Here is a 6,000-nt window from a genome sequence, read left to right as displayed (position 1 = left end):
ACAATTTTCTATTTTTCTAATAGAAAAAAAAGGAAAATAGAAGAATAGGCACTTCACCCAAAAAGATACCCGAATAAACATAAGGGGCTCAATTTCACCACCAGTCAAGAAAACACAAATCAAAACCACAATGAGGTATTACATATCCAATATATTGACAAAATTTTTAAAAGTCTAAAAATAAGAAGCTTTGGCAAAGATATGGATCAACTGGAATTCTCATACACTATTTGGGAATATAAATTAATGCAACCAATTTGGAACCTGTGCCAATATCTAGTCAAGTAGAAAATATGCATTCCCTATGGCTCAGAAATTTCACTCCTAGGATATACTCTAGAGATTTGCATCTTTATGTGCATCAGGATACACATATAAGAATGTTCAGAGCAGCACCACTGTGATTATCCCAAACTGGAAACATGACAAATGCCTTTCAACAGAACAGATCAATTAATTGTGGTATATTCACACATTGGAATACTATACAGCATACAAACAGAAGCTACTGATACACACAATAACATGAATCAATCTTGTAATTTTAAGTGGAATAAAATTACAAAAATGACACAATATAATTCTATTCATAAATAATACAATATAATAAAATTCAAATAGGCTAAACAAATCCATATTGTTTAGGAATGCATACACAGTGATTGAGAAATGCAAGAAAACAGTTACTATAAATAATAAGATAGTTGTTACTTCACAGGAGACCAAAATGATTGTAATGGGCAAGGGATATTCTCAAGGAATTCTGCAGTCCCAATGTTCTATTCTTTGACCTCACTGGTGGTGATTACATGATGTTAAGTTGATAACCATCTGATTAAATGTACATATAAATTTTATGGACTTTTAAATATGCAACTTAAAAAAAAATTAATGAACTAAATTTTGAAATGGTCCTACATTTAACAAGAGATGTAATAATAAGAAGAGAAGTAACCAGAAAGGTCTTGATTCTAAGGACAATTAAAGGAGATTAAGAAAACATGCTATTGAATTCATTCAGAAGTAACGCTGAATACCACAAAAAAAAAAAAAAAAAAAGACAATTCTGTATCTGAGATGAATTACATTTAAATCTGTTTCAAGGCTGATGACTGGATTTCATTCTTTCATTTGAGACCTACCTTGTGTCTGGCACCGTGCCAAGGACTTCCAGTACAGGAAAACTTAGTCCTACCTCTTAGACTTTTCTCAGCACTAGGACCCCCACTGACTTCTAATCTTTCTTGGGATAAAAGATTTAGCTATTTTATTGATTGGAATACAATGAGGCAGGGAGAATCTCAGTTCCAAATGTAGAAATAAAAAGGCATGCAGGAATTAACAGGTGCTAATCTGAGTATGTGATACAGTTTATGCCTCAAGTGAGGAAATACAGGGAGAATATGGATGCTAGATGTTTTCTCTTCCAAACATTAAGGAACATGAACAAACAACCTATATTTTTCACATCAGGCAAGAGAAGGACTGAGATCAATAGCAGGAATACAAGGGTGAGGTCAGGGTTTTTAAAAACTGAAACAATAAAGATACAATTTAAACAAGACTTCTGCTTTTTGCTTTTCAGGAAAGAAAGCCTGTATCTATGAAGTGATGTGATCTCTATAACTCAACATTTTAACCCATTTTAAAATTTCAGACTTGGCTCTGAAAAAATAAAATTTACCCTAAAAAGGCAGTATTTGCTATCTGTGAGATTTAAAAAATTAAGCTACAAACTTCAAAACTCGAAAAGAGAAGTTCCCAAGTTAGTATAATTAGAATATAAGATCCCAAATATCTGTTTACAAATTATTAAGGCTCATACACAGAGCCATTAATCTAATTTCAACTCTTTGTCTGGTTTACACAGTTTTCTCTGGGTTAGAACTCCTATAATGTAGCAAAGCAATATTCTAAGGAGCAACAAGGATTCAATCAAGAGCAAACAACACATAAACATGAACCAACCAGTAAGGAATTTTAAAATTACTTAGAAATGAGCAATTAGTAGGGAATTAAAATTAATACGAAACTGAAAGGGTAGACAGACCTGGTATCAGACTAGTACTCTCACTTAATGCTCTATTAAAATCTTTCTGAACTCTCATAAAGATTGAAGTGATGCTCAGAAACATAAAGGTAATAATGTCCCAGGAAATAATTTTCAGTTACCAAAGCTCAAATTTTATAACTTGAATTTAGATAAAGCATGTTTTGTTGATAACCTGGTAACTGGATTGTCAAGTGATACGGTTGGGGGGTCTTTTAATTAATGTTTGCTAACATGCTGAAAAATTTAGGTAGCTTTTACAGCAAAAGACATGGGATCTGAAGACGGAGTACCAGGCCTGCCACCTACCATCTATGTAATGTTGAGTAAATAATCAAACCACTCTGAGTCTCACACCAACCAACCTTGCAAGACTTGAGAGCAGATAAAGAAAATACATACAATTGATACTGTAGGAACTCCAGAAGTATGGAGTCAGTTTCCTTAACATACTACAAAAACTACTTTCAGCAAACTAACACATATTTTTATCCATGTTTTATTATGGAAAAAAAATTTTAACTACAAAAGTCTAGTAAAATGAAGTTACATGTATTCTCATTAGCTTCAACAATTATCCATTCATGGCTAACCTGGTTTTATCTATATTCCACTCATTCCTTCTCTTCCTCTATTATATTTTGAAGCAAGTCCCAGATATCATATCATTAACATCCTAAGAGCTAAAATCCAGTGGCTTCTTCTCAGTGGATGTACAGGTATATGAAGTCCAACAGAGAGGTCTGAGCTAGTAATGTGAATTTGAGTGTCACCAATAACGAAATCAAGAGTTGAAGCTATAGCTCTGCATAAAGGTCAAATATCCATGCTTAGGAAACAAGATGACAGACTTTTCCTTGATGCTCATTTGATAAAAATATCTACATAAAGCATAATTCTTCAATCAAAAAAGAAACTACAGATTTTCAAAGGCCTATAAAACTTCTACATCCTACGACGGTAATTGTTTTTCTGCCTTAAAAAGGTGTCCCTATATTAGTACTCACTATTCTAAAGGATTTAACAAAAATCCCTAAAACACAGACATAATTTATGTAACAAATTTACACACTGGTATTGTAATCAACCCCAAATCTACTTTTCAAACTATTTAAAAACATGTTCCTCCATGTAAATTTTCTGTTCTGCTTGAAGTTTACATGTTTTACACTTTCTTTTCTATGTATACTTCACAATAAAAAGTTTTAAGTAAATTTTAAAAAGAAAATTTGATTCCTACATTTAAATAGCTATGACAGACGATGGTATATCTCATAAGCGTTCAGAGCTTTGAACATACATGAGAATATTTGCATACTAAAAATATTTTATAAGCTCTTTAGATACCAAGTTGTTGAATCAGAGGCCATTTATTCCTACATTTTCATTAATCTAATGCAAACTATCAAAATTAGTTATTATTTATATTCCACTTCAATCCTGAAAAAAATGTGACTCGAGCTCCTTATAGCCTAATTTTACAATCCACGTTAAAAGAATTTCTAAAATTTTCTAAAACAGTTTCATAAGCTGTCCAATAAAGATTAACCTTTGAAATATGAAGTATTTACGACCTTTGGAATGAAATGGAACTTTGTGTCTTTGATTATATTAGCCACCAAGTAAATTGTCCAAAGGGGATAGGAGGCGTAAAATTTTTAGAAACACGATAGATTGTCAATGGTTAAATTATGATGGGTCACCACTGATTAAATAGAGCTAAGTCCTATTTGATTAGAAAGAACTCCAAAATATTTTAAAGCATATCCTTATCTTTGAACTAATAGTCCTAGAAACCTGAATGTACAATTTCATAAATAGAAGGATATACATTTTAGTTGTGAACACACGTACACATCTGTGCTTTATTTTTTCCTAAGAAATAATCAGATATATTAAAAGCAGTTTCAACTTCGTCTATATTATGTAACTGAAGGATTTTTGGAAAATATTTTTAATTTTCACAGGCTTTTGAAAGACTGCACCTAATGTATTTTAAATGAAATCCAACTCATTTTTAAAGCATGATTAAACAATTAGGTCAAAATGGCATGTCCCCCTCCCTCACAAAGCAATCCAATTCTTTTTTCAGATATCAGTAAATATCAACAAGATAATTAAGGCATAATTGCTTTTTCAGGAATGGTTTACTAAACACAGCTAAATGCAAAGCCTCTCCTTTTCAAAAAAAAAAAAAAAAAAAAGCATATTCCAGACACCCACACATTTAATTAAACAGGTTCTTTCTTAAAGATAATAGAGATGTTTTCTTGTTGTATTCACCTTTTAGTTGCTTTCTACTTTAATATTATATTGTTGAATATAACTATTCTTTAGTTAAATCTAATCAGTTTTTTTTTCATTCTTATTTTAGACATTAAAATGTATGGGGGAAGGGAAAAGAAGTGTGGAAAATATAGAATAACTTGAGAATTTGATAGGTTTTCAATTAAGGAATTTCATAAAGATATCTTGTTGCTGTTCTTAAATTAATTCTGCATCAGAAGCCAAGTGATTTTTTCGGTCTTGAATAGTAATGATACAGATTTTCTCTACCAATAATGTATATATTAACTACATTTAATATATCGGATACAATTTTATTTCTGTATTTCTAAAGAAAATCTGAGAGCCTGTTAAGGCTTAATTAATAACATCAATAACAATTCTGCCAGAGTAAGTAGTGGTTTTATCATTTATCTTCACAATCGAAAGAAATCTGTTTATTTGTGAAACTGCTATTTTGAACAAATACATGAGAAAACTAGTAATTTTCTTTTGACACAAGAAATGAAACCACTGCTTTTTTAGCCCAATAATGTAGCAGACATGAATTTGCTGACATACAGTGTCTTTTTACCTGCTTTCCCGCTCACGTAAATACTCCATAGCTTTAACGACTTTCTTCCCCCTCAAAAAAACTGTTTTCACAATCTAGGGAAACGTCTCCATATACTCTCAGTAGCTACTGAAGACTGAAAAGTTCTACAACAAACGAGGTTACTTCACTGAATCTTTTCAGAGCTTCAGTAAATGAATGCGGTGCTCCCACGACAGTTTTAAGTTTTAAAATTCCTTAAAAATCACCACAAGGAGTTATCCTTTACGCCTCACGGCACCTCACACGTGTTCACTTCAGGGTGGACTTTTCTGCCCCTGGAGTTGGAGCAGAGAACACAAACTAGGAGTAAAAAACACGAAGATTTCGTTGGGTGCTCAACGAAAGAAAGCTGTTGAGTAAGCAACTGTCTTCGCGTTGCTAAATCTCCTTAAGTTGCCTCACTTGTGTCACGAACACCCAACCCCAACAGGACAAACCTCTCCCCTCCCGAGAAGGGCGAGCTGAACGAGAGCGGTTCTGCCCATTAACAGGTGGCCGGGCCGGGAGGGGCCTTCCGCGCTCCCGCCGCCGCCGCCGCCGCCGCCGCCGCCGCCCGGGGACGCCCTCCCCTCACCCGGCCTGGCCACCTCGGGCCGCCCCCGCCGCGGCCACGCACCCACCCCTCTCCCCGCTAGCTCCCGCGCCCTGGTGGCCTGCGGTGCCCCAGTGCCTTCGGGCTCCTGGTTTCCACCCAGCGCCACGGGCCCTCGGCACAGACGGGGAGGCCCTGGGAGAAGCACGTGCCTCTTTTCGAAGCCTCCTTTCCCCGGGGCGGGAACTCCCGCCGGGTCTCCGCGCGCCCGGCCACCGGGGCCCGTCTGCTGAAGTACGCAGGCGCCGAACCTTCTGGACGCCGCCGAGTGGCCGGGCCACGGGGACGCGTCTGACCTACCCCCCAGCAACTTGGCCCAAGTGTGAAGTTCTGGAGCGCCCCAGGCCAAGCGGGGCCAACTAACAAATGCGACCGAACGGAGGCCCAAGGGTTTGAGTACCTTGCTCCGGAGGCCACACAGTTGTCTGAGCAGGCGCAAAGCCGGGTCTCCTGGTGTCATTCCCCCGAACAGCCAAG

This window comes from Leopardus geoffroyi, chromosome A3 (assembly GCF_018350155.1).
Source record: "Leopardus geoffroyi isolate Oge1 chromosome A3, O.geoffroyi_Oge1_pat1.0, whole genome shotgun sequence".
NCBI lineage: Eukaryota > Metazoa > Chordata > Mammalia > Carnivora > Felidae > Leopardus > Leopardus geoffroyi.
The sequence above is the reverse complement of the archived record's forward strand: the minus strand, read 5'-3'. Positions refer to the sequence as shown.